At 33.2% G+C, this 23339-nt stretch overlaps 1 long non-coding RNA gene across 1 annotated transcript; it reads right to left on the bottom strand.

Annotated features, from left to right (window-relative positions):
• Positions 1 to 12950: 12950 nt before the first annotated feature.
• Positions 12951 to 14371, bottom strand: LOC149482943 (uncharacterized). Its single transcript, XR_016316560.1, has 3 exons — positions 13858 to 14371; positions 13670 to 13731; positions 12951 to 13595 (listed from the first exon to the last, which is right to left on the bottom strand). It is a non-coding gene; the product is annotated as an uncharacterized LOC149482943 (long non-coding RNA).
• Positions 14372 to 23339: the final 8968 nt, after the last annotated feature.

The raw sequence follows: 23339 nt of genomic DNA, 5'->3' as shown, positions 1-23339 counted from the left end.
ATAAACCTACAAAAGTACTACAATAATAACGCTTTACTTTTATTGTTCTTTCATGTGTTATGACCTCTTAAAATAAATGTGTCCCAGTTTTATTGCTTACTGTATATTTGGATATATGAGCGTAAAACTTTTGTCTTGAAAAGTAGTACAATTAGTATAATTACTTGCAAACAAAAGTTAATTTTATATTTCGTTTTAGATGTATGCGTTGAAATTCTAAAGATAGTTTTGAATTGAATAGTAAAATGAAATAATTTCAATTGCCATAAGTATGATATATCCTTCTTTGGACGCCTTGCATGAATACTTTAGTGGGATACGAAATAATCCGGAACTAAAAAGTGTGAGTGAGTTAACTTTTAAACTGAACATTTGAAATATAGGCAACTCCTTTATTCGACATATTTTTGTATTTATAATTTTATTTTCTATAGGCACTGTATTCATATCTGGAATTATTTTTAGAAATATAATATGTTAAAAACATTGTTGTTATATTTTTTTATCATACGCTAAATTCCTCTCCGAATCTGAATTTCCGCAGCTATTTTTCAAGTAATAACACCATATCTCAGATTATAATATGTTCACGCAAGTTTATGGGAGCATTTCTTGCTATCAGATAACAGCATCCGTTCGCAACATAAAATGTATATAAAAAAAGTCCTTCTGTTGGACTTTGCGCTCAATGCAAATAAAGTTTTCATTATAATAGTCGCGATCGTACATTTTATCTCCCGGTGGAGAGCAAAAACTACGCTATGTCGGTCCTAACTTTTTACGACTAAAATCTGTTTACGTAATGGCTATTTTATTTTCTAGAATGAAGTTTGCTACTTGCGTGGTTTATTTTAATTTTAATAGTCTTGTGAACTTGAGTGAGGAATGAAGAAATATTGTGGTGACAAATGCGAATAAAAATAGTAAGTACTTGCTTTACTTTCTTATGCTTTAAAAATGACGTCAATGGTGAAAATATTAATTCAATAATATTAGTGAAAACTTGGAATTTTTACTGTACCTACTTTCATACTTAACTTTACCTTATACAGATTCTCTCACCATTCCTTATCAGTACTCTATCAGTAAAGATTTTAATCATATACTTATTATAATCAAAAACCTAACTGAATACATTCTCGTATGAATTCCAAACTGTAGATATAAAATGCAATTTGTTCGGTATGTTAGCACTATTGACTTTTCACTCAATTTCGTGTAATAACTAACGCAACCATTCTAGGCAACCACGGAAAATTAGAAACTCAATTCCGAAGGTAATCCTTTCAATTCATGAGTTTGATGTGAACTTTACTGGCGAGTAAATGAACAAAATTGGATTTGATTTCCTACTCCGACTACCGTTTTGTGATTCAGTCACGAATCTTTTTCAGTTGGCGCTCATATGTGAACGTTAGCGTCTTTCCAAACTATACAAGGCCAGCACGCAACGGTGTGAAACTAATCACGTATAGTTTGGAAATAACTTTTTTACAAAGTTCTTCCAATCTATACAACAGTAGTACGCAAATACTCGCGTATACTTTGTAATGAAGTAAGTAAGAATAGCGCTCCAAAACATACAGCGCCAGTACGCATGCGGACTAATCGTGTATGTTTCGGAGTAAGCGCGCCGTCTTTCCATTGTTCGCGTTTATATTATTGTATTGCTGTTTTTAAATCTATTATTACATTATGTGTATGTAATGTTGCGTACTGATCGTATATTTTTTGTATCGAGGATGCTTGTGTCTTCGTTCCCGACTATACTGCATGACTTACAATTGACAATAGTGCTAAAATGTAAGATGTGTGTTGTAAATTTTTTGTATCGAGGATGCTTGTGTCTTCGTTCCCGACTATACTGCATGACTTACAATTGACAATAGTGCTAAAATGTAAGAATCTAATAAACCCAGAAGAAGACGGTTGCGAGGCGACGGAGCCCCGCGAAGCGGGGCTCCTATTTTTGTGTAGTTAAAAAAAACACGAACCTAACCTAACCTATAGGTACCCTTATCTGTTACCTATTTATTTTCCTAAGCTTACCTAATAATATTTTTATTCCATATTTTACTGAATCAATAATAATCAAGAAGAATAAAAGTAGATAGATGTAGCTGTACAAGTCTTTGATTACCTATATACTTATCTATACTATACTTTACCTATATATTTACCTATATAGGGCTTCGCCCGTGGTACATATTTCGCAATAAAAGGTAGCCTATGTCCTTTCTCGGGTATCAAAATATCTCCATACCAAATTTCATGCAAATTGGTTCAGTAGTTTATGCGTGATTGAGTAACAGACAGACAGACAGAGTTACTTTCGCATTTATAATATTAGTATGGATTTCGCTCAAGCGTAGAGGTGTAGTAGGTATATATTTAGTTATATTTTGCGTACTGATCGTGTATAGTTTGGAACGAAGAAGCAAGCATCCGCGTTACAAAGTATACACGATCAGTACGCAAAATTCGTGTATATATTGTAATAACAAACTTAAAAACAGCATTACAAAGTATACACGAGCAGTTTCCTATGGTTGCGTTCTGGCTATGTATAGTTTGGAAATACGCTGAACGTTAAGAGTAGTTTACATAACTGCGACTTGCACGTGTATACACGCTTTTATATTTTTAGACTTTGTATGCACGCCTTTATATTCGACTGCAAATATAGTTGGATTGGCCTGTATGTTATATTCTCATAGGTACTCATTTAGGTGCCAAAAAATCGTTGAGTATACTGATACCTACTACAATGAATAAGGTGACCTTAGCCAAGCCAAAATATGTCTGCATTTACGAAAAATTCCTACTCGTACCTCGTTTTTTGAGTCTAAAAAACATTAACAATGTACGTATACGTGTTACAGTAAAAACTAAACTACCGAATGTGGCTTGATGCATACGACAAGATAAACAAATCGTGAGTGTCGGATCGTGGACGTATCGGTGTGTCGTGATGAAAACAGTGGGTTAATTAAAAAATCGATTTAACAAATCTTTTTATCAAGTTACAGGGTTGATACATCTGATTATAATTTTTTTTTTATTTCTATTGTATTACTTCAAGTTGTAAATATTAAATTAATGACTAACCTTAATTTTGCTCAAAACTTTTTATTACATATTCATCAAATTGTTTCGTAAAAAAGATATTCTTATAAAAAGTAAGGATAAAAAATATCTACATGAAACCGATAGCTGAGTGATTAGTTTTGACGGACGAAATTTGATTCTTTAAACAATATAATGAATCATCAGAGTAATGTTAATAATTTGCTAATCAATGGTGTTAGTAATGGATTTGTAGCATTGGTTAGTTTATTCTGGTATCGGAATTTGAGAGATTTTATTGAATATTTCTTGATTTAAATAAAAATATCTGCTCTAGGTAATTAGATACCTACTTTTTCAGACTTAGAATCACTAGTTCACCATAATTTTGACTAAGAAATTAGTCTTATTTATATTTATACTCAAATTTCTTCTAGCATAATATTCTGTTCTCTACGAGGTATATAAACGAACACAGGTTTCAATTGAGAGTAAAATAATAATTTATGTTCATACTACGACTAAAGACCAAGTTATGAATGAATGTTGTGACAAATATACAGCATGTTCACAACCGACTCTCAAACATTTTTATCCTCATGTATCACCATAAAATGAATACCGTAAAATCTGCCTTACATATCTCACGTTTTCCTCCTAAAGTTTAGAGTCACGTCGCTCTTGCAATTAAACTGTTCCTCGGCCTTTCATTTAACTATCACAGATTCTTAGGGAGAATATATTATGGACTCTGTAATTAACGTTTGTAACTCCGGAGGTCTTAATACGAAGAGCAATTTCGTTTAGGAGTTAATTCTTTGTAAGTTGCAATAATTAGTGTAACATGTTTATTATTAGAGCCAGACGTTCTTTGATTTGAACTTTATTAAGCACTTTTGAGTGGTGAGATATAAAGTACTGATTATAAATGCGCAGGATTTATTGAAGATGATTGCTGATCAGGAATTTTAAATTAAAATACAATAATTAGGTATTTAACTTTTACACTGTTGTTACTAATTTATAGAATCGCACTTTAGAGGAACGATTAATCTTGGAAACTTAATTTGACTTAAATGGAACTGAATAATGTAAAACCGTAAATATTTTAAATTGTAATTGAAATTGTTTGGTAAAAAGTCTGTTGAAAAATATTGATAAGCTTGAGAAGAATATGAAATTATGTGTTGCATGATGAAAACAATTTATCTAAAGCTACAATGCCCTTCCCAAAATGACACAAGTTTCATTTCATTGATGTTTCATAATTATTTTCGTTGACAACGGTTGATTTTTACAAATGAACCCTTTGAACGTCACATTTCTTTGATACATTATTATAATTTATCAAGAGAGTTTGTTTATTTTGGCCCGTGTGTTTGCAGCCATTATTTGCTTTGAAAACTAGGGCAGTTTCCTTGAAACACACGAGATGCCAACGGATATATAACAATTTTTAGTATTATTTATGTAAAGCTTTGTGTACAGGTTAAAAGAATCATAGGTACCTATATTTCTAATAGATAAACCAAAACTATACTATAGGTAGCTATTATTTAATAGCAACGATTTGATCAGCTTAAATCGTTTTATGTAACAGTAGTCTAATAGCCAATTTACAGACATTGTGTTTTGTTTAAGCATGAACTTGAATTTGGAAGTTTATTTTTGTCCAATGTAAAGGTTCATTTTGACACTTATAGCTAGGAACACAAGGAAAAAGAGCTGCAGGCATTTGTTCCACAAATATTTCATAATTTAAGTCCATCAAAAACATCTGGTTGTTAACCATACTACATCTCGGCATACTTTCAACCGTCGTACTAAGAGAGCATTACACCCGTAAGACCAAAACGTCGGACGAGTCAAAAGAGCCCAATCGGATTAGTAATGACATTAAACGTATACTTTTCAAATGGTACATTGATGAGGAACGACAAGTTTATACTCACATCACGATAAACGCAATCAGTACCTAAATCCAGTGCACTTGTCATTTAATCCGATTAGGAGTTCGGCTCTTGGGCCGGTTATACGGCTTGTCAAATTGTATACAATTTTATTGAGTCTATTACGAAAATTGTTACATTTCAATTGGTTACATCTTCATTTCGTTTACATTCCAATGATATAGTGGGGCTTTCAATTCGATGTAGACGTGCTATAATGTGTATCCTCTATTTATCTAACTTCAAAGTCACACAACTTCCTCTCCTTGTACGTAATAGATTCCAGGTTTGACTTTTGACGATGTTTAGACTATTTTCTATCATAACGTACGCTCACGGAATTCGTGTCTATCCAAATGAAAAACTATTATGCATAATCAGTCTCAATTTTCTATGATGTATTTTTATAAACTCTGAAAGCCTAATCAAGTAATCGACATTCTGGTTGGCGATTCAAAATTGTTACTTCTTATCGTATTGGAAAAATACAGATAACGTCTTACCTTAAAACAACAATCTTATTTACAAGATATTAAACAAAAAATATAAAGATTGGCAAAATTGCCACCCACCAAGACATGGAATTGGTATGTATGGGAAGTGGGAACCAATAGGTGTCATTCGTAACACACACTCATTGCGCGTTACTTTAAAATTAATTAAAACCAACGTTTCTGTTACAACATGTACAGCCTATTTACTCAGTCATCCGTATTTCGGGTACGTATTGAATTTCAATTGGTGTCTAATTACTAACATTGAAACGGAGGCGTCGTCTATAAGCAATGAATTACAGTTATGACACCTCGGTTTCGGATTTGTGGTTGAATAACCGCTGAATAACATGCGTAGGTGTGAGTTAGAGATAGTTTGCTGAACATTATCTTAATTGGGGAAACTATAATTGGGGAAAAAAGGCTAGGGCTAGACAGATTCAAAATTTCTGTTTTGAACTGTAGGACATAATCGATAACGGAGTCAGTATTGAACATTTTATATAGTATGCATGTATGCTATAGAATATGCATTCATATCGAAGCTTCTAGTCACTAAGCATTACTCCAACAGAGATGACAATTTTATCTTCTGTGTATATTATCGTAAATTGTAAACCTCTACACTAAGTTTGAGTCAAACTGGATATCCACAAAACATGAGACACTGGAATGTATCTTTGTGTCATCTGTAATCAGATTCATTACTCGATACAGTCCGTATAAATTCAAGGCTTGGAGGATTATCGTTGACAAAGTGCACTTTGCTTTAGTTCGATGAAGATATTGGAGCTATCTTGGCAATATAAATGTTGTCAAATTGCGTTAAGCTCTCGTTATAAACTTGCTCTCAGTACTGAGTGCTTGGTGTACGAAATTATTTGATACCGATATTCAGATTGGGCTCTTATTTTTGTAGTATTTGGCTGAGTGGGTTTGGTAATGAAGTTCGGTTAATATACTATGGAATAAGTTGCATTTTAAATGTGTATACTTTTGCATATAAATATATAGGTAATATGTTATACTTAATATTAATTGCGCAAATCTGTACTTCTAATTCTAATATTTCTAATATATATATTACTAGATTTCCGCCCGCGGCTTCGCCCGCGTTTTCAAAGGAAAACCCGCATAGTTTCCGTTCCCGTGGGATTTCCGGGATAAAACCTATCCTATGTGTTAATACAAGTTACCCTCTATATGTGTGCTAAATTTCATTGTAATCGGTTCAGTAGTTTTTACGTGAAAGAGTAACAAACATCCATACATCCTTACAAACTTTCGCCTTTATTAAGATTAAGATTAAGATAAAGGCGAAAGTTTGTATGGATGTATGCACGTAAAAACTACTGAACCGATTACAATGAAATTTAGCACACATATAGAGGGTAACTTGGATTAACACATAGGATAGTTTTTATCCCTGAAATCCCACGGGAACGGGAACTATGCGGGTTTTCCTTTGCAAACGCGGGCGAAGCCGCGGGCGGAAATCTAGTAATATTATAAAGCTGAGGAGTTTGTTTGTTTGAACGCGCTAATCTCAGGAACTACTGGTCCGATTTGAAAAATTATTTCGGTGTTAGATAGCCCATTTATCGAGGAAGGCTATAGGCTATATCATTGCGCTAAGACCAACAGGAGCAGAGCCACGTGAAGCGCAGCTAGTTTAAGTATAAAATGAGGAATATTATACTCTATTGTTTAAACAGTTTTATCCAGACAAACGTAATTTTAGCGGCTTCGTGTGAGTAATAATTACTTTCATTTTTTCCTATTTGAAAACACTTTATAGCTTTCAATTAAAAGTGTTAATTAAAATGTCATTTGACACATGGCTTTTATTATTCCAATGGTTTATAGAGTCGCAGTAAACGACTTTGGGAAGCACTTAATTAGGAACTGTGTTATAATTAATTATTACCATTTTTATTACGGCCAGATAAGGGAACTTATTGGGCTTGGAACCATAACGTTTTAGATGATTAAAATGTATGTAGGATATTATTTAAACTAAATAACAAACATGTAAATTATTCACTAAATTCTAGCTTTTATAAGTGAAATGTGAATCGTTAGTAACGTTTCTTAATGTTAGGGTCTATATTCAATTTCTACCCTTTTTCTTAATTAAAAATACGACAGAATAGAAAAATATCCACATTGAAACAAAAATAATATGGCCTCTCACTTAATCAGTTCAATTCAAGATTAAAATTGTAAATATAAATAGATCGTTTATTCAAAGACAAAATTTAGAAAAATCAACTAAAAATACAAAAAATCTTTGGAAAAACATAAACAAAATTACAAATTTAAAACAGGGAAAGTCAGACAACACAACATTATTAAAAATTAAGAACACACCCATAGAATCAGTAAATTATGTAAACGCTTACCTAGCTAATGTCGGGAATAAACTGGCGGACGAAATAGGAAAATCTAACAGAGGTTTAAATACGCTTGATGAAGAAGATTCAAATTTAACTTCACTTTGTTTACTGGATACAGATGTTGATGAGGTTCATAAAGTTATATCCAATTTAAAAGATGACAGTGCTCCCGGATGGGATGGTATCTCATCTAAATTTCTAAAATTAGCTGTAGTAGAACTGGCTCCTATCATTTGTCATTTAGCAAACCTATGCTTTCAGCAAGGTGTCTTTCCTAAACCACTGAAACGATCGATCATTACACCAATATATAAGAGCGGCAGCAAAAGTGATCTCAATAACTACAGACCAATTTCTGTCTTACCCTGTATTTCGAAGGTCCTAGAAAAACTATTAAATGTCAGATTACTAAACTATCTTAACAAATTTAACATACTAGCAAACAACCAATATGGTTTTAGACCTGGAAGATGCACAGAAGATGCCATTACTGCCTTAAGCACACAAATAGTTGACAAATTAGACGTAAAAGACAAATGCCTTACTGTCTTCCTTGATCTCAAGAAGGCATTTGATACAGTTTCGGTTCATTTACTTATAAATAAATTAGAAAAGATAGGTATTAGAGGAACGTCATTAAAATTATTTAAAGACTACCTACAAAATCGTTCACAAAGGATTAAAATTGGACAATACTGCAGCGATGACACAGATATAACTACTGGAGTTCCTCAGGGAAGTGTCTTGGGCCCTACTCTCTTTTTAGTTTACATAAACAGCCTCTGTAAACTAAAATTAGATGATGCAAAAATTTACGCATACGCTGATGACACCGCAGTAGTATTTTCGGAGAAATCATGGGATGCCGTTCGACACAAAGCTGAAGTAGGTCTATCAAAAATTGCTACGTGGCTACAATCTAATCTTCTCACCTTAAACGCATCCAAATCAAACTACATTTGCTTTTCAATAACTAATAAAACTCAACCTTCTAACAACTTTAGTATTCAAATCCACAATCAATGTAATCTCACTACATGCCATTGTCCTTACATAAACAGAGTCACCTCAGCGAAATATCTGGGAATACAAATTGATCAAAGACTGTCCTGGCATCCGCAAATAGATTTACTAACATCCAGAATTAGGAAGATAACTTGGACTTTTAAAACACTTCGCCATGTTGCTGATAAGGATTTGCTAAATAAAATATATGTTACACTAGCACAATCAATTTTAACCTACTGTATACCAGTGTGGGGCGGAGCCACTAAAACAAAACTTTTGGAAGTAGAACGTGCACAACGTGCTTTAATAAAGGTTATGCATTTTAAACCATACAAATATTCTACTGAACTCCTTTACTCCACCACGGGCCTACTATCTATACGCAAATTATATATTCTTGCAACTATCCTAAAAAAACACAAGACTATCACATATGACCCCAACATAACCAATCGTAGAAGAAGAGATATTATTCCGCTGTTTCATAAAACGAACACATCATTTAGTAAGCGTCAGTACAATAGACAGTCAGAAATTTTATATAAAAATGTAAATAAAATTTTAAACATATATGGAAATCGTTACAACGAATGTAAAAAACATACCTTAAAATGGCTTAAAGAAATTAGTTATACAGAAGCAGAAGACATTTTAAAAACATGTAATTAGTAGGGAGTAAAATGAAAATGTAAAATAAAATAAAAATCACATTTTTTAAATTCTTGTACATTACACAAACAAAAACATGCGAACACACATACACACATACAAACACACACACACACACACACACACACAAACACACACACACACACACCCAAACTCACACACACACACATACATCCAATCTACCAATTTTAGAGTATTTTTATGTTAACATTACCTTATTTTTTTAAGCTTTCTTTTAATTGTTAATGCCTAGTAATTGTTATGGAAGAGAAGCGCCTTCTAACACAAGTGAAATTTATCACTTAAATGAAGGCACTTACCTCCAACCCAAGATGAAAACTTGTTTAAAAGAAATAAACAATTTTTATTTTATTTTTATTATTTTTTTATTCATGCATATTGTGCATAGTGTATCGTAACTAAATCGTTACATCAGTATAATCAAAAACCAATCTCAATAAAACAACCACAAAGGCTTAGTCTTTAAATTTCAGCGTGAGCGAGCATGAAGACGTACCAACTTTTATTTGTATTTGTCACCGGAAATGATAGGAAATCAGTAATGGTGCCTTGATGGGAAAAAATTAACCGCCTACGGTGTGGACCGGCCACCGTGGCAGATGGTACAGAAACAGGTGGCCACGGTAAGTTTGATTTAAATCAGGTAAGTATTGCTTAAACGCTTGTTCATTGATGTAAGATAGTGTTTGGAGTACTTGGGTTTTTACATACATAATTTGGTACAATATATTTGGCTTTTCTGGTAGGTTACATATCTCCAGAAAATCGTGATACCTGTAAGGTATTAGTTTAGCAATGTTTAGGGTTATTATATTCTAAGCAAAAATTGTAGTCTCTCTTATGTTTTACCTCACTGATTCAATCAAAAAATCAAATAAAAGTGAAATCAGAAATATTTCCACAATTTATTATTAATTGAACTGATTTCTTCATACTTATCTTATAACCCATTAAAATTGCATTGTATTATTTATAAATAATATGAATACAATAGTCAAATTTAGGAGCTGCAAAGAAATGCAAATATTATTCAAATGTTTTGCAAGATACGCCCCAAGTAAAATGACACACAAAACATCAATGTACGAAACTTTCGTATAATTCATTGCTAATAAATAGTCCACACCTGCACAAATGCATACCGCAGTTTCGACCGCGATATAATTTATTGCAAAATTCATAAATTATACCAACCACATTCACCAATATAGCGAAAGAGAAAAATAAACCAACAGTATAACAATATGCTGAGGCTATTTAAAGGGCTTTTTAGTAGATATATTTAATTTATATACCAGGACACCGATTCTCTAAGATGCATTTTGTATAAAAGAGGAGTCAATCAAGACATATAAGACATCATTTCTATTGATCGTATATCGATCGTATATCATATATCGTGGTATACTGAAAAAATATTTCAAATTAGTAAGGTAGGTAAGGGTTGAGATCATAAACACTGGACTAAGGACTCGTTACAAATTGTATGAATATTATATTACTACAACTCTGATATAATATTATGCTTATATTAATTGCAATAATTTTAATTTTGTAGTGATTTTAAACGCCGTATTTAACGCTTTACATTAACGTGATTATGGCATGTTATATAGACCAATTCTTATAGGTATTATGTTAATTTTATACATATTCCACATACAGCAATGCATTTTAGTTGGTAGATATTAAGATCAAGGTGGTTGCCGACGCGATAATCAGTATAATAATTTGCGTATTATACTTCTAAAAGGAACTGATTAAAAGATAGTACAGCTCTTTATTTCACTCCACTGATAAACCCTGTTTTATTCTTTAGTACTGAACACTTATTTCATTAAATCGCACCTTACATGTCATACATTTCGAACCTGAAATTAAACCAGTTAATACGAAGCAAAAATGAGGTGTAATTAAATTTTCGCTCCAAAAATGTCTCCGATCATTATCAATATCATATAAAATGTATTTAAGCTCCGTGTCACTTACAGTAAACGAGGCGTGTCTCATTCCTGTTAAACGCGCGTTTAATTGAGTTTCGCGTCACTCAAGATAATCCTTTAACGGTACCTGGATATTGAAAGTGCACCTTATAATGCTGAGCTCCCAGTACTAAGGATGCGCTAAACTTTATAGAGCGAATGCAAGATGAATATTACCTTGAAAGTTGGCCGAAATTTAAATCGTGAATTTTAAAATACTGCTTCGTCTAGAGTCGGCAACGATTCTATTGCTATTAAAACTATTATTAAAAATTTAAAAGAATGGCAATATTATTAAAATATTCCTAAAGAGCTAATGGTTTATAAGCAATGTAGCGTTAGTAAACAAATGAAATTGATACACTACTAAATTGCTCTGGATTCAATCAGTACAAAAGTATCTAACAACGAAAAGTTCCTGGTTTGTTCAGGGATACACTTCTTTTATGCGTTGGTTGTAAGCCTGAAAGCATACTAATAAGTATAAAAATGACCAGAGAATGCACCCTTTACACCAAGACCACAAAAGTACAAATCACCGCACACTTTTTCAATGTAGGTAAATTAATTGGATTCAATAAATTGCCAAGTTAAGAACCTAAGGTTATAGGTATAATATTAACCTTTAAGTCTTGATTAAATAAATGATACCACATTTAGCACTCAACTGGATAACGTTCTTGAGGTATCAAAATCAAAATCTGAATAAAAAACGCATAAAAATTAACCTTCTTTAAGACGATACACAAAAAAAAATCCACTGCTTGGCGGGCGGAGTCTAATAGCTCGCTATCGCGAACGCGGGTGTGCGCGAAGTCATTCTTGCTAACTCGCCGCGCTGCCGCTGGCCGACTCGGGACAAACATGTATGGAGTCGTCATACAGTTATAATATTGTTATACATTTATTTAATTGTTGATTTATTGGTTTTATTTTCTTGCTTATATACAAATAATCTTCTTTTTTACAACTACTTAGACATTATTAATAATTATTATTATTTCGTAATGTTTACTTTATTACTCTTCTTTCTTTCTTTAATTCTTCTCAGTCAAAGTCAAGAGTGGAAGATATCACTAATACAGTAAAACTGATGCGAAACTTTGAATGTTAATTTGTATATTTTTTTGTTAGTTGTTACTTAATCACGTCAAGACTACATTACCAATTTTGATAAAATATAGCTAATTGCCTGGATTTACACATAGGATACTTTTTATCCGAACTGAACACTTCTGTGGGAAAAAACAGGATTCACGATATAACCTAATTCCACGCGGGCAAAGCCGCGGTCGGAATGATATTTTTTTAAATAAAAAAATTGTTTTAAAAAAAAGCACAAAATATATTGACGCATGTATTTATTTTTTGCACTCTATTATAATTGTAATTATTCATTACAAATAATCAAAATAAAATAGCCAGAACAAAGTTAGGCCCTGGTAGGGTAGGTAGGCAGGTACAGCAATGTGAGACGAACACTGGCTTATTTATACCAATAATAATGTATTATAAACATTAAATTAAGTTTACAACAAAAATACATAATATTAGCTAATGTGAAAACGAATCAACCAATCATCCCACAACAATGAAATGTGCACACAAATATTCATCCAAATCGGTTCATGTGATTAGGAGGAGTGACTGCAGCGCCATCTTCCGGGCCCAATTGTGTTTCCAGATCACCCAGGAACTCAATTTAATATACTTACACAAAATTATTCGAAATGAAAACTCACATTACTATGTAAATATGAATATAAACCTGTTTTAGTACTAAGCAATTTCCCGCACAGGTGTAGTAAGTATAAATGAAATAAATATCAACATCAAATTCTTTATACAATATACTTATCTACCACCTACTAAGAAATGTAAATCTTGAAATTTTTTCGTATTTTTTTAAATATAATACTACTCCAATGAGCTCCTGTTCCATATTACATCCACCATACTTCCACTAAGTTCACCATGATTTTTTATTTCTTTGCACTTTGTTGCTTTTTGCTAAAAATGGAATCATGCGATAAAACCAGTAGAGCTTTGATAACATACATTTTTGACTGAATAAAGGTACTTACGAAGGAGTGGATTCACATTGTGAACAATCAGTGGGTTTATTTTCCTTCTGGATTCCAAATTTCTGAACAGATTATTTATGCTATAAATGAAAAAATCTTACACATTCGTTTTGTACTTAAAACAGGGGTACATATCAAACATCGTCTATAATACAATTATCATCAAATTTAAAATAAAACCAACTTACTTCATTAATTTGTTCCAATTGTAAGCATTCTTTTTCCTCCAACCTTTATGTTTCTTCTTCTTATTTTCTTTATTGTCTCATTTTGTCTTATCGTGTTGTCACCCTTTTTTACGATTGCGCGAGCGACACAAGTTCCCCGTGTGACGGCCGTAGCGGGAATGACTCGTGCAGCGATCGGGGTAGGAAGGTACAGGGCGGCTCTCGCTATATTGGCTGGTCGCGCGCTAATTTCAAGTATTTCTTGTTTATTTCAAAACCATCGCATATTTCAAAATTCTAACACGGTAGACGTATAGGTTGTATATTTTATAGTTAATATCCAAAAAGTCGTAACTTTACGTTTGTTATTTTGAAGATGCCAGAGATTAAAAAAAAATAACAATGATAACTTTGTATTTTTTTTCTATCGAGAAAATATCATGGAATCATGTTTCTAAAACGGTAGACGTATTGTGTTACTATTGAACTTTCTTGTCAAGAATTTTCATCACGACAACTTTAATAATATAAAAATTACAAAGGTTTGAAAAGGGCCGTAAATGTTAGAAAAATTAATTCATCACCTTAAAACAAGCTCAAAGAGTATCCAGAGCATTTAATTGACAGTGAGATCTCTGAACATTTTTGCATACAGTGTTAAATATTTTTAATACGCGTCATTCTTGGAGCGTAAAGGAATTTGTTTGTGCAAGGTGAGATTTTAATGCGAATATTTAAACGGATTTTTCACTTGGAAACTGCGTTAATGAACATTATCCGCTTCAATGGCGGTTCTTTAAAATAATTTTAAAAACACTTTGTATTTTAAGCAAATGTAGAGAATCGTTTAGATATCAACTAAGTATTGGAGTGGTATTGTTAACTAAATTACAAAAAGTGTGTTATGATTTTTAAGGTGTGTAATAATATTTGGATGTTTGTAACACAATAAGCAAAGCAGCTGATATTTTATTATATTGTAGGTATTTTATGTAACTTGAACACAATATTTAAAAATTTAAAATAAATTATGAAATAAATAAAATAAGGACTCTACTTTTATACGAGTTCATCAAGGTGATATATAATATGGTGGAAACGAGGCGACAATACTTATTTTCTTTACCTTTCACTTATTCGTATAAAATATTCAAATTTTATATTCATGTAAACCATTGATTATTCCACAAATAAGTCCATTTTATAGCAGTTACGGGGTAAATACACCAATTGACCCTATAACGAGTTTATTGAAACATTTATTTAATTTGTTCCTAAACTTCTTTTTGCGTGTTGTTTATATTCGTGTGTTACAAGTAGTTTGCATTTCATAAAACATTAGAGGGAATGAATAATTCTAAACGTGACTAAATAAAACATTAAAATTGTAACAAGTTAAAATACCAGTTTAAATATTATGTGGATGCCAGGCCATAACAACCGCTGAGAAAGCACTTTTCTCACTTTGTAGTAAAATCCTGAGATTTTATCTTGATACATAAGAAATCTAGATTTCCTCATTTTTAACGTGTGTGGTATTGTCAATGTAGAGCGAAATGATATTACTAACATTTCTTAAAGTGAGTCGTTATGAAATCGTTAAGTATAACTTTAACTTAAATATTGGAATTACCAATAAATATAAAATTTGAGAATGCGTTAAGCGTTCTTTTTAAAATATTAAAAACATATAATATATAAAATGAAAAAGCTGAAAGTTACATACAACAACAAATAATAGTTGTTCGTTAATTTGTTTCAGATAATGGTCGACGCGGGTAAATAAATGCCATAGGAGCAACCCGAGCTACAAAAGGTCAAAAAGATTCTGCAAAAAGATTTTATTCAATAGTTCCTGTATTAGATAGTGGGAATGTACAATATGAACAATAATACACTAAACACTAAACAACATGTGAGACATCTAAAAAAGCCGCGAGGTAAAGCGCATTCTCGAAATTTCGAGAACAATTACAACGGAATACATAAAGTTCCGTTAAAAGAATTAACCCTCACGCGGTCGTGTTTGTAGGGAACTAATTCGCGCGGTCTCACCACGGCAACATGTAATTATTGTACTTTTCTTTCACCAGCGCTTATCGCCACAATTTATCTAGTATATCTGCTTCAGTTGTGCTGTTTGTATGATAATGGTCGTTGGACAGTCACGGAGAAAAGTGTTTATGTCTTTTAGAAATTAGAATTTTATAGGTCGCAGTCGTTTGTGCCGTATTGTTGGAATCCAGATTGTTACAGATGTTTAGTTGCTTATTTTGTGATATTTTTTTGCATGGTGTGGACCTACATCTCCAATCCAGGCGGCTGCTAAATTATTGGTCAAACATATTGATCTAATTTCAATTTCTTATTTTAGGTAAGCGTTGAAGTATTTATTTACTGCAATTCGATTAAAAATAAATTAAAGTCGAATATTCAATTCCTTTGATTATAGTAATTTAATTTAATCAAAGAATATATAGAATTGTAATACTTCTAAGAAATTAATTATTTGAAATCAATTTTTTTTTCATCAGAACATTTTCACTGCAACTGTACTTTGTAATAATTGCCCTGTCCTAAGTGGACACCTATGAAACATCGACCGTAGATGTGTACACAGCCTATAATTAATACACCACTTACCTTTGAATGGCGCTTTGCACTTTCATTATTATAATTTGTTTTTAATAACATTATAAAAATGCACAATTTAGTTTTAAATCTTTATCTACGATTTATACATTTGTCTTACAAAATGCATGGTTCTCATGAACATGCTTATCTCAATAAAGATTGTGTACACAAAAAGCATGAGATAAAAAGCCACTTAGGCAATACTCAAAACATTAAATATTGAATTCAAGTATCTTAGCAGACTATGAATGCAAATGTGTATGATGAATTGCAACCAGATGAAATTTACGACTTTCAGAAACTGTTCAGTACAAATTTTTATTTGTATCTCTATTCATTTGAATATGTCTTATGTATATTTAATAATAATTTCCATTAACACGGAATTTTCTCTCGCAGGAATAGTCAAATAGAAGTCATACTTTCTACTGCGAATGTCAAATCCGACTAACAAGTAAGACCGCTCACGACATACTCTCACTTCTCGCCATTATCTTATTCCAAGATTACGACCAGTGGTCTATAATTTGACAAATAGAGAATGAGATGCATTAGTGGGCATTTCCTTAGTAATGGGGTACTATGGACCGCGGCTGTATAATTTAGCGGTCCGGTCGCAAAGATGGGTTGCGCTCCGCAATATTAATGTTTGGTATTATAAAAAGTTCATTTCATTTCAATTTGATATCTCGCTTGCATAAATATACGTTTCGTTGATTCGTTTTTTCCTTGATGTCCTTATATCAACGCTTGCTCTGTTTCAATTATTGTTAAAATCGAAAGCAAATGAATGTAGTCATTATTTTATGATTGAAAATTCTAAGTCGACGCAAAAACGTTTTGCGGATTTCGTAATGACGACTTCTTATTTAGGGGTTTGTTGTTGTAGCTTTTGGTTTTGTATTCTTAATTTTGATGTCTATAATGATAAGTTATTACTGGCTGCCACTTTTCTTCTGTTAGAAATTCTTAAATTATGTTTATAGCTGTATATGTCTAAACAAAATCGAAGTGTCTAGTCGTCCGCTAAACGGATGAATAAAATAAATTAGTCGTCCGATTACCGGATGAATAAAATAATTTAATCGTCCGATTACCGGATGAATAAAATAATTTAATCGTCCGATTATTCGGATTAATAGATAACCTTTTAACACTAAAGCTAGTTGGGTTGGACTAAAGCAAAGGGGGCGCAGGACTTAAAAAATTTTTGATGGAGTTGGTGTCATTATAACACCTATTTATTATTGTTTTATCGTAAAGATTACGCTAATATAAGCATGTTTTATAGGAACAACTTTTCTCTAAAATCAAAAATGGCCGAGATATTCGCCCTTAATTCGTTAGGTTAGGTTAGCCTTTAGGTTAGGTTAGGTTAGGTTTCTTAAAAAAAAACTACACAGAAATAGGAGCCCCGCGAAGCGGGGCTCCGTCGACGCGCGAAAAAAAATCAAGTTTAGGTTAGGTAAGCCCTTAGGTTAGGTTAGGTTAGGTTTCTTAAAAAAAAACTACACAGAAATAGGAGCCCCGCGAAGCGGGGCTCCGTCGACGCGCAAAAAAATAATCAAGTTTAGGTTAGGTTAGCCGTTAGGTTAGGTTAGGTTAGGTTTCTTAAAAAAATAAATAAACAGAAATAGGAGCCCCGCGAAGCGGGGCTCCGTCGACGCGCAAAAAAAAATCAAGTTTAGGTTAGGTTAGGTTAGGTTTCTTAAAAAAAAAACTACACAGAAATAGGAGCCCCGCGAAGCGGGGCTCCGTCGGCGCGCAAAAAAAAATCAAATACCTACGTGTGCCCTCCTCCCCCCTCCTCCCCCCACAAAAAAACTATAATACGTGCGGCAGTTCTCTAAAGAAACCCCGATAACCTAACTATATAATATATAAATAGATGTTATCGGACGATTAAATTATTTTATTCATCCGGTAATCGGACGACTAATTTATTTTATTCATCCGTTTAGCGGACGACTAGCTTTGTCCAAACAAAATATTATTTGAATTAGGTAGATATTCACACATCTAACCGATTTGCCTTGATTCGATTTAAATCATAATATAAAGGGACCAATGAGTGTAAACAAATGTTTTGATTAAATATAAAACAAAACATTTTAGGCTTTCATTTTTCAAAAAATCTTTACGTCTCTCATGTGTATAACGAACGCATGATATTGTATCAAACACAAAACATGTTTATCAGAACCCTTACATTGTATTCCCTTCCATCATCACACAGATAATAAACGCTTCATGTCCTAATAAAATACAATTTGTGAGCGAGATCCTGATCTTAAAACTACAAGAAATGTTTATAGGGATCGTAAATAGCGCTAAGTCGATAGTTTATGGTGAACTTCGATATGGTTTTATCTGTTTTGTTATTAGATAAGGAATAACTTCGGCGCCATTGTAACACAATGTTGTAATGATTTCAGCGAACAAACGATCCTATGACATACAGTGTGAACGAAATTTATATGCTCGTAATGTTTTATGATTCTGTAATTTAATAGGGATGAATGAATTGGAAAATTTAAAGATTTGATTTAAGTAACAAACTATCGACCGATCTCAATAACAAACTATCGACCGATCTCAATAACCTCCATACTCTGCAAGATTATGGAGCGTGTATTGAATTATCGGCTCCTCGCGTACCTTGAGATCAATGACGTTCTTAATGACCGGCAATACGGCTTTCGAAGGAACAGGTCGACTGGCGATCTCTTGGTTCACGCTACACATATTTGGGGAGAAGCCATCGAAAATCACGGGGAGGCACTTGCTGTCTCCCTTGATATATCGAAGGCTTTCGATAAAGTCTGGCACGCTGGCCTCTTAAGTAAGCTTCCTTCATACGGAATACCCCCCGCCCTCTGCACTTGGATAGCCGACTTCCTGAGTGAGCGATACATCCAAGTGGTTATCGACGGATGCAAGTCTGATACCCTGGATATAAACGCGGGTGTTCCTCGGGGGTCTGTTCTTTCTGCAACGCTTTTCTTATTGCATATTAATGATATGCTTGGGCCTAACATCTTTGGGTACGCTGACGACAGTACCGTTGTTGAAAGATACCTATCTAGTGCAGCAGCGACGAAGGATTCGATAACGTCTGAAAGAGGTGCGATGATTCAGCGCTTAAACAACACATTACAGGTTATATCAGAGTGGGGTGATGCCAACCTAGTAAAATTCAATGCGTCCAAAACACAAGCTTGCTTATTCACAGCGAAAAAGAGTTCACTCCATCTTACTCCAACTTTTCGCGGTGTGCCAATTGTAGTGTCCGACAGTCTGCAGTTGCTTGGTGTCACAGTATCATCGGACCTCAACTTCAAGCAGTTCATCGAGTCAAAAGCCCAATTGGCTGCAAAAAAGCACGGCATTTTGGCTAAAGTAAGACGATATTTCACACCTGACCAACTTCTCAGATTATACCAAGCCCAAGTGCGGTCGTGTGTCGAGTACTGCAGTCATATATGGGCAGGTGCTGCCAAAACTCATCTAGGGGCCCTAGATTCGATGGAAAAGCGCGCGAAAAAACTTATAGGAGATCCAAGTCTGCTAAAGAAGAAGCTCCTTACTCTTGAGCACCGAAGAAAAATAGCTTGCCTATCGGTCTTCTATAGGCTTCACTTCGGCGAATGCGGATCCGAGCTGCACAGCCTTGTACCGCCTTCTCCTTTCCACTTAAGAACTTCGCGACGAACGGCCGGTTTCCACCCCTTCGTGGTTGAAATCCCTCGAGTGCGCACCAAGCGTTATCAAAACACTTTTCTGATCAAAACCGCGAAGGAGTGGAATTCCCTTCCTCCTGCTGTGTTTCCCAATGAGTACAATTTGGATTTATTTAAGAAAAGAGTGAATAGGCTATACCTCTCTGATCAGGCATGCTAACCAAATGGACCGCATCTGCGCTTAACATCAGGCGAGATCGCGGTCAAATGCCTGAACAGTTTTTGAATAAAAAATAAAAAAAATAAAAAAAAAAGTGGAGTGATAAATATAGTGTAATAAGCCTTAATGTAGTTTTATTGAAAGTTTTCGTGTGAATAGCTGTTTTAATGCCTGTTTGAGCATGAGTGAATGAATCATTGTGGTATGAAGGTTTACGGTGACTACTCTATATTACAAATTATAAAAAAAAAAACCTCTGTACCTATGTAAGAACTGTTAAACCATAGATAATATAGGGTCTTTCATTACGATATTATGTGTTACTAATTAATAATTATTATGAAAATAAAAACTCAAATGAAATACAATTTTTGAAATACCCTTGACAAATGAATAAATAGTTAGCACAGCTATTAAAAATAATATTTACAACATAAAACTATACACATTTTTATTAACTTGTTCAGGTATGAACAGCTTTCGACATTCTGAAATAAAATAAATTTACAATCAGAACCCTCATGGTGCATTTCTCTTCTGAGACATCCCTACCAAAAATATTATACCACGCATATTTCATCACTAAGCTAATTCTAAGTATTCGTACAAAAATAGAGAACTCAGTCTGCAATGTCTAAATAAAACAGGATGTCACATTTCAATAACTCTTTTATTAGCTATCCCGACAGTCGACTTTAAACTCAATGTGCATACAATTTAAGTGCAATTTGTGTTAACTTGCATGCTCGCGCGGTTAGCACGACGACTCAATAACCGTAAAACAAACATTAGGAGGTGTAATCAAAATATAATTATATTTATTTGTGACGATGGTCGTGGATTCGGTTCCGGCACTAATGGCCTGCCGGCAGGTGGCGCGGATGGCTGAGTGAAAACAAAAACAGATGACTGTTTTGTTACAATTAGGGTTCCGTATACGTTTTTGTTCAAGACGTTATAATGAAAAAACTTTAAACACATTCTTAAACAAGGTATTTTAAGACAGTATTTTTAAGTAACTATTAAATTTTGTAAGATTTATTACTACTTGTCAGAATTTTCATAGGTATAAATGGTTAAGATCAATTAATATTATTAGTGTGAACACGAATTTAAATAAAACTTTTCGAATTAATATTATTCGACATTTCTAACATCAATTTGTAAGTCACCCTTTTCAGTATTATAATATCATGCCTTACACAAAAAACCAAATCTTCCATACTTTGCCCACACAAAATGTTATACTTACTTCAAATATTATATTCAAACGGAACCCTAACAAGGGCGTGCACTCTGTAGCGACAGACCAATTTGACATCGAGTCGTCAATGACACCTGCACGATAATTCTTATTAATATACTTTATAACTGAATTATTAAGAGTATAATTCGCAAATTCTGGTGACTTGACAGTTCCCCTCACGAACATTTTGTGGTTTCAACACACTTACTTTGTCTTCTTTTAGAAGTTTTTAATTAATTTCTGTAACCAAACTTGAATAATTAATTGCTATCTTTAAGATTTACTCGTAAAGTGGTAAATAGACGAAATATACGAAATAAGGAAAGTATTTAGAATAAAAAATACGTGTGGCACTCGAGGACTGCCGCGGTAAAGCTATTGCATAGCATCGCATCGCTGTGCCGGTTGGAGTGGGGGGTGTTAGGTTTTTTCGTTACGGAATTTATACATTCGGTCGCGCGCTCAAAGTCTGAGATAAAAGCTATGCAATAGCTTAATAATATTTAAACATTTAAAAGACTAACTGAAATGTGGGTTCCCTATTTTTTGTGAAAGAATCTTTCACTGCTTTATTTGGATAAATTAAACAGAATTGCGAAGGATGTAGTAGTAGGCAAATCAAATGGAAATTTCCTCTTACTGTATGTTACCTCCGGGAACAGGGGATTAAATCCACCTTATATCATTTGGGAAGAACTGCCTTTGATATTTGGAACTTTCCACTGTCTCTAGCAAAATAGAAGCCGTATTTAGTTCTAGGTTCTAGGCCGCTGTGTGTTCTATCAGAAGTCGATATTTTGAATAATGTTTATATGAATTATGTATTTGATTACTTACCTGTTATAAGGAAGATATAAATAGTTGACCTTAATTACTTTAAATGTCACTAGCTGAGACCCACGGCGTCACTCGCGTGATTATATTAGATTAAAGATTTTGCGTGAAACAGTAACAAATATACTTACATCCATGCATTACATTGAGGTAATATTATGTGTTTTTATTATTACGACAAGTAGGTATTGTTTTATTTATTCGGTTTTTTGGTTGAATTTCCTATTTTTGATCAGCAACATCATTTCGACTAAAACATTTTTTTAATCCATTCAAAAGAAACTCTTTGTACTAAGAGTAAACCGTCGATTTATGCTTATCAAATAAAAATTAAGTCCCCCGTCCTTTGCGACAACTTACATAAAGTAGGGGAAAAATTAACAGGAACACTTTATATCAAATCGTTGACTTAATAATAACAAAGAGTGTGTTTTCATCATAACTGAAGCTCAAATTTTCTCTCCCCTATTTTACTTTTCTTTGACTTGGCTGAAAATTTCTTAAAGCTATGACTACAGTAATGGCGGACAGCGATTTTGATGATAAAACAAGTAACTGAGGTTTGTAAAGTCATATAAGTATAAAAGGAAAAAATAAGCTATATATATATTGTATAAACAAACTTGTTTTATAAATAAATACTGTGGAATTGCTTTCCGTATTAATAAAATTGTCATATCCATAAATATCATATCACATTCAGGTAAGGCAAGTAAGTAGGTACGTATGTCAAATTACAGCAATCATTTTATAATTTTTATTTGTAAAAGCTTAAAGGCGAAAATTCTGATCTAATAAACAAATGAATAAACGATTATAGACGACATTGGACCTGAGTATAAAATCGCTATGTCTCATCATATAACCGCAATCTTAACAATACCACCAG

The sequence above is a fragment of the Colias philodice genome, chromosome 14 (genome assembly GCF_061535455.1).
Source record: "Colias philodice isolate Cphi_HAF_F1 chromosome 14, ilColPhil1 Martin Lab GWU primary, whole genome shotgun sequence".
NCBI classification, from domain to species: Eukaryota; Metazoa; Arthropoda; class Insecta; order Lepidoptera; family Pieridae; genus Colias; species Colias philodice.
The sequence above is the reverse complement of the archived record's forward strand: the minus strand, read 5'-3'. Positions and strand labels throughout refer to the sequence as shown.